The 13,305-nt window shown below is 45.7% G+C and overlaps 1 protein-coding gene across 1 annotated transcript in view; it reads left to right on the forward strand.

The window, feature by feature from the left end:
* Positions 1–13,305, forward strand: part of LOC119437582 (surfeit locus protein 4 homolog) — an 89,838-nt gene that overhangs the window by 9,958 nt on the left and 66,575 nt on the right. The gene's annotated exons all lie outside the window — the stretch shown is intronic.

Genomic DNA, 13,305 nt, shown 5'->3' on the forward strand with positions numbered 1-13,305 from the left:
TAACATGTCTTCGTTAGGAGTTGATGCTGCTGTGGAGTATTTTACTACCTTCATAATTGATGCCGCTTCTAAATGCATATCCAAAATGATGTGGCATGCAAACGCCGTGTCCCATAGTGGAACGACGAATGTAGGAACGCTCGTAGGAAACAGAACGGAGCGTGGGGGTTGCTACGAGATTCTCCTACTGCGGAGAATCTTATCAATTTTAAGAAGTTAAAGTCCCAAGGCAAGAGAATGCGCCGACAGGCCAGAAGAGAGAGTTGGCAGAAGTTTTTATAAGCTATACACTCGCATACAGATAGGCCAAAGTCTGGAACAGGGTTAATAAAGTAAGAGGACGACGAACATATTCACTCCCTTTGGTAAACACACAAGGCGACAGCTTGGAAGACCATGCGAACTTCCTGGGCGCACATTTTGAACGTGTGTCCAGCTCATCGCACTATCCCAAACATTTAAACGATCCAATGCCAGAATAGACGGACAAAAGCTGGAACAAAAATGCAAGCAATGCGAGGCATATAACGAGCCATTAAGATTAGCTGAGCTACAGGCATCACTAAACTGCTGCAATAAATCTGCTCCAGGAGCTGACCGTGTAATATATGAAATGTTGAACGTACCTACTCTCTGAAACACAGAAAACCCTCCTTTCCCTCTACAATGCTATATGGTCTTCCGGCGAGATCCCATCTGCCTGGAAAGAGGCCATTATAATTCTTATCCTGAAACAGGGCAAGAATCCATCGTCTGTTTCGAGTTACCGGCCTATAGCACTAACAAGCTGTCTCTGCAAAGTCGCTGAAAAAAAAGTTGCAGTGGCTTAGCTCGGCTATGCCAGGATATACGTAGCGTTAGCAAAGGTTCAGCTGATTATTCTTAGCTTTCCTGGTTGTCTAGATTGTCAAGGATTAGCTTGATTGTCATGCTTACTGTCATGCTTACTGTTGCTGCAGGGGTGGTCGGGCACGTCGCTCAGCCTCCTGGCGACGCCGCTTTGCTAGACGTTCGTCCCTTTGCTCCAGTGTCTCCACAGCACGTTTAGCCTTCTTCTGTTCATTCCTCCTACGCTCAACCGCTAATTGCCGGGCAACTACTTCGGGATCCGATGAGTTAAGCTTCTCCCGTCTTCTGCGCTGTTGAGCAGCATTTGCGCTCTCCTTCTCCATGGCTATACCACACTGGCAAACGCCAGTCAGAAGCGCAGCGGCTCCAGCGCAGTGTCAGACGGCGACTGCACAGCGAGCGCGCGCCGGCGCCAGTGCGTCTACCACGGCTACGACGTCACTCCTCTGGAATGCGCAGACCGGCGGAGGTGAGTCGCGTGCGGCGGCGGCGGAGTGCGCGAGAGGTGCCGGCTCCGGTGGCTCCAGTGCGCAAGCCGTGGGACATCACTGATCCTTGCACATGCGCAGCACGGCTCTTGATGTGCCGCGCGAAACGGGCTTGGCTAGGCCAGTGTAGCTAACGCTACAAAATGATAAACCGCCGCCTACTACATTTCCTAGAACCAAACAAACTGCTTGACCCATACCAGTGCGGTTTTCGCGAGGGTCGATCCACCACTGACGATTTGATACGTATTGAGGCGCAGATACGTGAAGCTTTTGTTCACAAACAGTTCTTTCTGTCTGTATTCCTAGACATGGAAAAGGCCTACGACACCACATGTTGGTTTGGAATACTGAGAGACCTCTCCCACTTTGGTATACGTGGTAATTTGTTAAATCTGATTGAAAGTTATCTGCTGAATCGCACATTCTGTGTTCGAGTTGGCAATGTTTTATCACGACCTTTTGTGCAGGAAACCGGAGTGCCACAGGGTCGGGTGCTCAGTTGCACACTCTTTATCGTCAAAATGAACACGCTACGTGCTTCGTTACCACTAAAGCCCCTCCATGTGCGTTTTTGCCGACCAGGTTAAGTACCGCCAACCGACCCTCCTCCACGGTCCTCCCTCACTCACTCCCTCAGTTTCCGACGTCAAGCGGAACTTACATAGTCCCAGCTTCTGTTTTCAATGGAAGTGACGTCACTGTTGCGTAGAGGTGCGAACGTGCAACAAGCAAAAATTCAGGAGCCGGAAATCCCAGAAGTAGAAATACCGGAAATGGAAATCCCGGAAGCGGAAACTGTGAAAGCGGAACTGGGTTTGAGCGACGAATCGGGGAACAACGGCGCACATGAAAGGTTGGCGCTACTTAGCAAAAGCGGCGGTGGCGCGTGGATGGAGGGGCTTAAGTTACCACCAGCTATTTTTTATTCCATCTATGTGGACGATATACAAATAGGCCTCAAATCCTGTAACCTCGCAGTGTGCGAGATACAGGTACAGCAGGGGTTGAACAAAGTGTCTAAGTGGGCAGACGAAAACGGGTTCAAAGTTCTTGTGTTCTTTTCACCAGGAAGAAAGGTCTCGTTGCAGATCCTACTATCGAAATGTATGGACAACAAATACCTATAAACAAAGAACACAAATTCTTAGGCATCATACTTGACTCTAAGCTTACTTTCATTAACCACATAAAACACCTCAAGGCGAAATGCCTAAAAAGAATGAACTTACTGAAAATTTTATCTCACACATCCTGGGGCACCGACAGGAAGTGTTTAATGAATCTTCACAAGAGCCTCATTCGGTCACGATTTGACTATGGTGCCGTAGTATATCACTCTGCCGCCTCGAGCGCGCTAAAAATGCTAGATCCTGTCCACCATCTAGGTATCCACCTGGCCACTGGCGCATTCAGAACAAGCCCCGTCGAAATTTTATGCGTAGAATCAAATGAGTGGTCACTCCATCTCCAGAGAAGATACATCAGCTTCACCTATTTTCTCAAAGTGCCCTCCAATCGAGAACGTCCTTGTTCTATAGCCGTTGATGATTTGAAGTGGGCAACACTTTTTCATAATCGACTCTATGAGGCGGCCTTTCTAACTGCGTGTAAGAGAACTTAGCCAAGAGGTGGATGTCCCCCTTCTAGAACATAGCCTAATGCCTCCAGCTAAGGTGTCACCGCCCTGGGAGTGGCAGGTGATAGAATGTGACTTGGGGGGGGGGGGGGGGGGGGTAGAGGTCACAAAGCATGCTCCCGAGCTCGAAATTGCAATTCATTTCCGGGAACTTCAATCGAAGTACTCGTGCTTGGAATTCTACACCAACGCATCTAAGTCCCATGCTGGTGTATCTTACGCTGCTGTTGGCCCCTCTTTTTCTAAATCTGACGTATTGAACCCCCTAACAAGTATCTTCACAGCAGAAGCCTACGCAGTACTGTGTGCGGTGAAACATATAAAGAAATTAAAACTAGAAAAAGCAATAATATTCACAGATTCATTAAGTCTAGTAAAAGCGCTAACATCTTTACAAAAGCATAAAAATCCTGTTTTTATTGAGCTTTACTCACTCTTATGTAACATTTACCTATCTCATAGACATGTAATAATATGCTGGGTTCCCGGCCATAGAGGAATCGAGGGTAATGTGCTTGCCGACAAAATCACCAAATCAATGGCATCGCAAGGTATTGGTCTTCCCGCTGCTGTCCCTGCTACAGATCTGAAGCCTTTCCTGCGAAACAAACTGCGAAGCCACTGGCAACGCTTGTGGGACGCCGAAGCAAATAATAAGCTCCACTTGATTAAGCCACAGTTAGGTTTCTGGCCCTGTGCACTGAAAACGCAACGAACTGATGTTCTATTCTGTCGTCTCAGAATAGGACACACATATGGTACTCACAATTTTCTATTGAATGGTAATGATCCTCCAACCTGTGGTAGATGTGGCGAGAGGCTCACCGTCTTCCACGTCCTGAAGTGTCCGGAAGCTGAAAGAGAAAGAAAGAAATATTTTCCATTAGCATATCGCTATTGTGTCCCTCTGCATCCCGCTATGTTTCTCGGTAAAGAACCACTTTTTAGCACCAACGCAGTCCTTGCTTTCTTGAAAGATGTTGTGTTACATGTTATTAGCCCAATAAGTTCGTAGTGCATCCTCTCTCTAGAGGATGTTGCTGCGATAGTTTTTTAACTGCACATGCCTCCAGGCCCTTGTGTTTCAAGGGCTCTGTTTAGGCACTTGTGCTTCTGGCCAATTCTAGTATCTTAAATTTTTTGTAACTCGTATCATTCTTTCGCAATGCATTGTTCATGTCCATAGTACTCATAATCACTCATTGCCATAATCTTATTATACGTATAGATGTTACGCACTTTACAGCGACTGTTTTTAGGCCCCTTTACAGCCATGCCACATCTAATGTTCATATAATTCACTATTCATGTACCACTAACAAGCCATTACCATCGTCTTGGCGCTCTTTGGCCACATCTGGCCCTTGCGTCAATAAACCACAATAATCAATCAATCAAAACCTTTGGTTATCATGAATGGATACGACTTCAGCGGGAAGGTGGTTCCATTTCGTGGATGACCGAAGGAAAAATGATTGCAAAAAAGTTTTAGTGTGACATGATTCGAGACCAACCCTAAAACGATGGTCGATTCGAGGCGATATGTATTGTGGCTGAAAAATGAAATCATTGCGGAGTCTTGAATGACGGTATAGCTTGTGAAAAAGAACTAGGCGTGCGATTTTGCGACGAGAAGAAAGTAGACTAAACGAAAGGTTAGTTTTCATGGCAGACACACTTGCAGTTCTATTGTAATTACATAAGATGAAGCAAACTGATTTATTTTGAACGAGTTCTAATGAATTAATTAGTTTGTCAGTGGTAGGATCCCAAACAGTGCATGCATATTCTAGTTTCGGACGTATAAGGGTAGTATAAAGAAGCATTTATAGGGATGAAGGAGCAGTTGAAAAGCTACGGCGCAGGTAGCCAAGCATGCGGTTAGCATTGCTAATTGTGTAGTCGGTATGAACATTCCAAGTTCCAAGTAATGTTCTAAGGGAACATTATTTATGTAATATGTATGCATGCTGTTAGTTATTCAGGATACACACATCACTTTACATTTGCCAACGTTTAGTTCCTTTAATCAATTTTTGCGCCAATTAGCTACAGTAGTTAGATCAGACTGAAGGTGGTTAGGATCCACTGCATTAGTTATTTCACGAAAGATAACACAATCATCAGCAAATAAGTGAATGTTAGATGATAGAGAGGAAGGGAGGTCGTTAATATAAATGAGAAACAAAAGAGGCCCGAGCACTGAACCTTGCGGTACACCGGAAGTTACGCTTTGAAGTGGTGAGTTATGGCCGTTTGCGGTTACAAATTGAGTGCGATTAGATAGGAAGCATTCAATCCACTTCAGGATGTTAGTGTCAAGGTTCAGCTGACTTAGCTTATAAAGTAAAAGTTTATGACGGACCTTATCAAATGCTTTAGCGAAGTCTAAAAAAATGCAATCTGCAAATGATGAATGATCGAGAATACGATGTAATTTATGCGTAAAGATTGCAAGCTGAGTTTCACATGAAAATGGTTTTCTAAATCCATGCTAAGCTAGTGTGAAAAATGCATTTGATTCAAGGAACTCAACAAGATGTTTGAAAATTACATGTTCGAGCAACTTACAGCAAGTACTTGAGAGTGAGATGGGGCGATAATTGGCTGTTAGATTTTTGTTACCTGACTTATGTAGTGGAACCACCTTCCCGATTTTTCATTGGCTAGTTTGAGTGGACGTATCCAGTGACTGCTGAAAACATTTTGTTAGGATAACAAAACTAACGGCATTGATATTTTTTTGAAATTTTGAATTAATAGAGTCGTAACCAGGTGATGAAGGTTGATTCAGGGAATCGATTAGTTTCGCAATGCCTGCAGTTTCAACTCTCACTGGAGGCATAGCTACGTAATCGTACTGGCGAGTAGGAGGTAGGCGGTCATTGCAGGAGACGAAAAAATTTTGCACAAATGTGTCATTAAGAGCGGCAGCGCACTGTTCGTTAAGTACATGGATGCCCAATGGGTCTTCCAGTTATGTGATCATCACACAAGGGCTTGATTACACTCCAAAACTTTTTCACGTTAGTCTTTAACATAGATGGAAGCATGTTGGATAGAAAATTAGATTTAGTGTTCTTTAGTGCTGTTACGTACGTGTTGAATGAAGACTTATAAGCAGACAAGCGTGCATCAGTTGGTGAGTGTTTTGCAGACCGATATAGGCGTTTCAGATCGGCATTGAACCAAGGAGCATCAGAATTGGAGGTGATGATGCGAGATGGGATGTACTTTTCAGTTAGTTCCTGAACTTTAGCGGCGAACATGTCCCAATTAAGCTGAAGCGGACGATTTTCGAAATCCGGCAAGAAAGTGTCTAGAAACACAGTTAATTCGTTATTTATGGCGGTAAAGTTTGCTTTCTTGTAAATATGTATAGTTTTTTCTTAGTTCACTTGCTCTAGGTGTAGAAAGGTTATTTGAAAATGCAAGGAGGCAGCAATCGATTATACCAGGTAGGTGTGTAATCTCCGAAATTGTGTCGGGGTGGGATGTCAAAACTAGGGCTTGAGGTGTTTGCGGCATTATAAGATACACGTGTAGGTTGAGTTACTAGCTGTGACAATGAAAAAACTGAGCACAAGTCTAGAAATTCCTTAGCTTGTGCTGAAAAGGGAGCGAGTGAAGACAGTTGATCGTACCAGGTTATGTTTGTAAGATTAAAATCGCGCAGGAGTAAAATGCGAGATAAAGGAAAACGTGTGCGAACGAGGTTAATACCATCGTGCAGTTCATGGAGAAATGTAGGAGGTGCAGACGGTGAGCGATAGCACACACCTATGTTGAATGTTCTGCGACCAAGAGCTGCGGAAGCCCAGACAGCCTCTAGATGGTCGCTCGTACAGACCGCAGAAGACGGAATGTCATTTGAAATTGCCAAAAGGATGCCACCTCCTCTACGCACACTACGTTCCCAGCGATAAACATGGAATTGCACAGCACCGTGGAATACTTCCGTGTTGGTGACATGCGCAGGCAACCATGTTTCAGTACGTGCAATGATTCTTGCAGAACGTGTCAATTGCAGGCGATAAAGAATCGTATTTATTGGAGGTACTTCTGACGTTAGAATATAAAACGGAAACTTGAGGAAATGAAGAAAATTAACCACTGGTCCCTCGCGCTTTCCTAGATTAGAGGACGGGAAGGAACAGGGCATGCACATTCTACACTACTACTGCGTTGGTTAAGTTCTTGAATTTCATCAGAACTGGTGTTGTACACGTACAATTTTCCGTTCAGGATCAACTTATCATAGCGCAATTTGAAAGGTTCAGAAGAGGCTTGGCTCTTACCGAATGCCATCTTTCTTCGAGCGTTTCGTTTAGTCGCTGAGAAATCCTCACTTACACTGATGTTTTTATGCTTGAATTGGCTGCGCAGAGGCAGTAGTAAAACCAAACAGGACAAGTTGACAAGTTTATTCCTGTGAAAGATTTTACAGCGGTGTAATGGGTGCTGCTAAAGTAGTTGCAGCATATTGAAGAAGGTTAGTATATGAAACCAGCCAAGCCGTGTGTGTTACAGCAATACCAGGCAAAAAAAACACCAATAAATAGATAGTATTGTTTGTGAACTCATAAAGACGGGTCAACTAGGGTCAATGAAATCAGTTTCAAGTCAGCACTCTGTGTGTTTATTTGCCGCTCACTGTGTCCCTTCTTTTGCCATCCTTGCTACTAAAACCTCGCTGGACCCTCGCTCTGTCCTGCTCCCATGTGACCAAATACTGTGACGTGACACCATGACGCAGTAAAAACAAAACCGAAACTGGCTGTAGAAAAGCTACTGTGTTAAATGTTTTAGGGTGCTTGCCAGTCTAATATTTTCTAGGCTTTTAGAGGACCATCATTGCAGATGAATATTGTGCCAGTACTCCTTTAATGTATATGCTTCCTCCTCTTCACTGTGCATGACAACATATGTGGGGCTTCGGTATTTTAGCTTATTTTCTTGCGCAGATTAACCTTGTTGAAAAATTCTGACTGAGCCTTTAGAAATTCCTTAAGGGGGGACATGGGTTGTGGAGATTATGTCCTGTATCTTATGGCCAATTCTGATGAAAATAATCAGGCTTGCTTAGTTTTTCGTGCTGATTTCAAATATGCAATAATTTTTCTTGTAGGTACATTTGTTCAGAAGATACACAAATCTGTCGCTCTATTGTTTCAGGAGACAATGGGAAAAAAACTGCTCAGTAGAAAGTGAATATTATTTCATAGCCAGATACTATAATATGCAATAAATGCAATGCTGCAAAAAAAGTTTTCAAATTAAATAATAGCCATTTTGCAGGTGATCAAATTTATTTCCTTGTCCTATGGCTACCACAACAAAAGAAAATTAATAAATTAAAAATATACATGTGCAGAAATTTGAAATTCTGCTCTCAGCACTTTGTAATATGCGGATTAGGCTTTCTGCTAAGGAAAGAATTATTGCTGTAGCTGTTCTAGATCATGAGATATCACTCCGACAATCTGGTGAAGTCACCCAAAAACAAGTTTTGAGAAAAGTGAGAAAACATGAAAAACCTTTTTATTTGCAAATTTACAGCTCGAACAGCTCAGTAGGCACCAGACATGTAGTCCTGCTGACTTCCAGCCCCTGTGTGCCGCTTTTTCGGCGACTGGCGCAAGTTTTCTGTTGCTTTGCCCACGTTCAGTTCGGCGTAAAGTTCGCGAATCGACCGCGCGCAGTCGCTCGTCAGCTTCGCCTTCACGTAGCTCTGCCACGTTTTCGTGTGAAGAGCCCGAGGGCTGATGTCCATCAACGAGAAAATGTCATTGAACGCGGTCTGTCGGTTGCCCGTTGCCTGCATGGCACGCGTAGCCAAAACGTTCACAGCAAAGGAGTTCAACGCGCGGCGAGCTCCACACCGACGTAGTCTCTCCACAGTTTGCGCACATAAAACGCAGCTTCACAGCGAGTCCGTATTCCCGCTCGTCTCGGACGATTTCGAAAGCACCACTGCAGTTTTTGCACGTCGCAAACGTTAATGAAGTGTTCACTGCACTCAAATCCACAATCATAGTCCCATCAGCCGGGCGAAGTGCATCGTCGGTACTGTCACCCACGAACTCGCGTTTCCTCTCCGTCGCTGGAGCGGAAGATAACGCCGATAGATTCGCTTTGGCTTTCGCCGCTTCCTCCTTCAGCTCGGAGGGTTGCCGGTAGATCGTATCTTGCCGCGAGTGAAGGTCAAAGGCTTGGCGGCAGACGGACTCTGAATCGCAGCAGCCGCTGCGGTCGTTAGGCCTACCGTTGCTGCATCGACGATTTGGGCATCAAACGCTGAGGTTGTGGCGTCCTGGTCGTTTTGCGGCGTCGAGCAGCGCACTTTGCAGTTTTCGATGAGCGTCCGTCGCACTTTTTTAGCACCAAACTTGTGCCGCGTGCGAAATTTGCGCACCGTTTTCGACAAACGCGGCACGCTTTCTCGCTAACACTGGGGCAAGATGGCGCGTCTCAATGCGCGTCTCGAAGCGCGCAGCAGACGATGGCCATGCCGTTCCGCCAATTGGGAGGCAAGCTCAAGTCACGTGTGCCAAGTGCCGAATAGGAGAGCGTTTTAGTACCTTTTTTTGGCGCGCAGTTTTTAAGTGGCCAATAGGTGAATGGGGTCCGTTCTGGCGGGAATTTGAAGGCAAAAAGCGGCTCTTTCAAATGAGACCAAGATGTCCGCGCTAGCACATGTGGAAGAGCAGGCGCGCGTTTCGGAAAATGTGCCATTTCAGCGTCAGTTTAGCCTGAAATTCAGCTAGTACGTGTCGTATAAGGCATCATTGCAGCTAAAATATTGACATTATCGGTATGAAATTAACAATATAGGTGCAATAATAGCGTAATCGGGGAACTTCGCTGTACTGTGCACTTCTTGTGCTGCAGCTGGGCCACCCAGGCACCATGGCAGTGCAGCGTAAATTACGCCAAACACCACCCGAATTCCGCGTTTCACTACAACCAGATGAACATGCGAGATACATGCCTAGTTCGAAGTTCATCAGATAACACTTTATTACACAGGCCACCTATTACTTGCACTCATCGTGATTCACAGCAATGGGAACAAGGTCAAGCATAATATGGGTGACAAACGCTTGAAATATGAAGTGACGAATGATTGTTGGGGTACTGGGATGAGGCTGCGCACTGCGCTGTCAGCATCTTACATGTATTCCGACTTAGCAACAGGGACGGAAACTACAGCATCAAACGCAGAAACCAATGCTGCAGCTTCATACCTCATCACTGTTTGACTCCGCGGTGCTGAAATTTTTCACCTTTCGACGGCTGCTCTTGTCTGGGCTCCCGCTTAGCGGCGATGATCAACTGCGTGGTCTTCGAACGATGAGCTGCTGGATTCTAGCAGCAACCGTAGGTTTGTGCGAGACACGCAGAGACACGGCTTCCGTCATCACCGCCTGTTACAAAATGGCGCCTGAACGGAATGGCTGGCTCATTGTCATCTTGAAAGAGCGTAAGATTGGGCGAGTTGGTATTCCATGTCTTGTACTTAATAGCGCATAAAAAGGGGACGAGGCACAGATGGACGACGCGGACACAGCGCTAACTTCCAACAATCGTTTATTCTTTCATCTTGTCATCATTGTCATCTGCTGGCACGCGCTGCTCAATGGGATCGCTCTGTGCTCCACCATTGATCTCCACGGTGGCACGCTGGCGCACGTGTCGTGTGTTCGCCCCAGCCGAACGTGCTCCACCACACGTGTAGTGCCCAGACGAACGTGCGGCACCGCGCGAGTGCACAGAAAACAGCACAGCAGCCGAAGGCACCATATCAAAAGGCCTGGTTTGCTCATGTCTGTGGTGTAGTTCAAGTCAAATTACTCCCGTTTGCTTGGCCTCGTGGGATTGGTCAGAATGACGCCTTAGTCTACAAAAACACGATTCTGACCTATTGTGCGAGGCCAAGCAAACAGTTGGCTTTCCGAACCGTTCTAACGTCACTCCTCAGGCCAGGGCAGTCGAACAAGTGAGGAAAGCAAACATTCCCAGCCTGAGGTTGGACTGATACTACGAGGGAGAAAGGGAATATCCTCTCTTGAGAAGTCATTCTAGTTGATTACCGTCCTGAACACATGCATGCAATACAAAAGTGAAATGTGACCAGAAGCCTGCTGCTGGCTCAATTGCTGATCTATTGGACACTGAGATGTTCTCGGAAGCATCACTATTCCTTAGAAAGGGTCATTGGTTTAGTGTGTTGTTAATACAACTTCAGTATTTCTACGAATCTGTGTTGACTTTAGTGCATAGTGTTTACATTGAAATAGTGTAGGCCAGTTGGTGTAGCATCGTCAAGTATAAAATAGTGCATTAGAGATCACGGTTGTGTTTTGTCTTGTTCTCTGTCCTGTTTATTACACTATTTTATCCTTGACAATTTTAACATTTTAGGAGTTGCCAGAAAAGGCTACTTGTGTAACTTGCAGTACTGCTATTTGTGAACAATATGTATTGCCATACTGGTTACCTTATGAAGACGTGTCACACCAAGAGATGCATTGCTTTTTCAAGACAGGTAATGCCATCTATTAGGTATGTTTTTAAATGTCTTCTTTTTACTCTGGCATTCACCAATGATATTGTGCTGCTAGCAGAATCAGCAGCTGACCTCCAACACCAGCTTGACATCTACTCCCGAGTTGCAAGAAATGACCAGCTAAGGTTCAACACTGAAAAAAATGCCGCGGATGGGAATAAACACAAACAACCTTGCTGACGAATTCATCCTCCAAGGGAACCTCATCAAAAAAACATCGGAACACAAATACCTCGGCGTAACACTTGGCAACCTACCAAATTATCTATATCCGCACCAAAACATATTAGTCAAAAAATCTAATCTCCTCAAAGGCCACACCTGGAACTTGGCCAGGCACTCATACAACCCATACACTGTTGGATGCACACTGTGGAAGGCAATATCTGTACCAGTGACAACGTACGCAGACGACGTGCTGGTCTACTGCAGCGAAATCATAAAATGCCTGGAGCGCCACCAAATAGAACTGGGCCGCTGGCTGCTAGGGGGCAGTATGGCTACTGCTAATGCAGCAGTAAGCAAGGAAATTAGCTCATCCTCATACGAGGCAAGGGAGGCGAGGTCCAAACTACAATATGCCAGCAGACTCAAATTCATGGCAAGCACAAACACAAACTACAGTCGCACTACACCTAAGATACAAAAACAAACAAGACGGCTTGTATACGGAAATACACGTCTCAAAACACAAAATTCAACCAAAATTCCAAACACCACGAAACTAGAACAGAGTGGAGCAAGGCAGTCATCAAAGAAATCAGTGATGCTGAAACCACAATATGGTGCACGGCAGTAGCAAAAAAGCAAAGCCTGGCACTATATCACTAGCACAAGCCGAAACCGTGCCCATCACAACACTATCGAGGAGACAGAGGCAGCGTCCTACTGTTTCGAGACCGCACTGGCGCTCTCCTCACAAACCAACGCCACCACGAACTATTCGACGTGGATCTGACGTGCTGCTCATGTGGTGCACAAGCAGAAACCCTCCTCCACGTCTTACAGCAATGCCCGAGGCTTTCCCCAGACCCCCGATCGTGTACCCTGGCCAAGAGCCTGGCGCTGACCGGTCACACCGAGGAGGAGTGAGCTGCACGCGCTGAGGCCACGAAGACCCGGCTAAAACAGTGGGAACGGCTGGGCAGGCGTGCTGAAAATCTGGCAAAAAAACAACCAAACAGTTCTTTGACTTTCCAGCTAGAGCCACTTCATCACAGCAACAGTGAATGAACTCTGACTGCGGCTGGTTGCCAACACTGGCCACGCCAAATACGCAAGCCACTGCCGGCTACAGCTGATCACGACAGACAAAGCAGCGACACAGATGGATGGGACGCACTGACTTGACCCGGCATGGCTGGTGGATTGGATCGTCCTGGCTTTGGTGATATCCGAGGCGACTGGAGAAGAGTGAACCGGACCAACCAGACGGCCTCAAAGACTATGACAAAACTGTGTTTTATGTTCTTTCTCACCTTACTTTATATGCCTCACTTTGTTTCCTTTCTTGTTTTCTACATCTCCTGTGGCATCGACAAATGCCTGCCCTGCGTCAAAGGGGATCAGGACTACTCACTTACTTACTCACTAAATGTCCAAGAGTCACGTAAAATGAAAGTGGTATTTGAAAGTTTGGTGTTACGCACGAGATTAGCAGCATTATTTAACATCATGGCAACATTTGTTGCCGCTGAGGTACCAAGGGTTAAATACGGGTATTATCGAAATAATCACTAGGTCGAACTATACCTGACAGA

Source organism: Dermacentor silvarum, chromosome 1 (genome assembly GCF_013339745.2).
Source record: "Dermacentor silvarum isolate Dsil-2018 chromosome 1, BIME_Dsil_1.4, whole genome shotgun sequence".
NCBI classification, from domain to species: Eukaryota; Metazoa; Arthropoda; class Arachnida; order Ixodida; family Ixodidae; genus Dermacentor; species Dermacentor silvarum.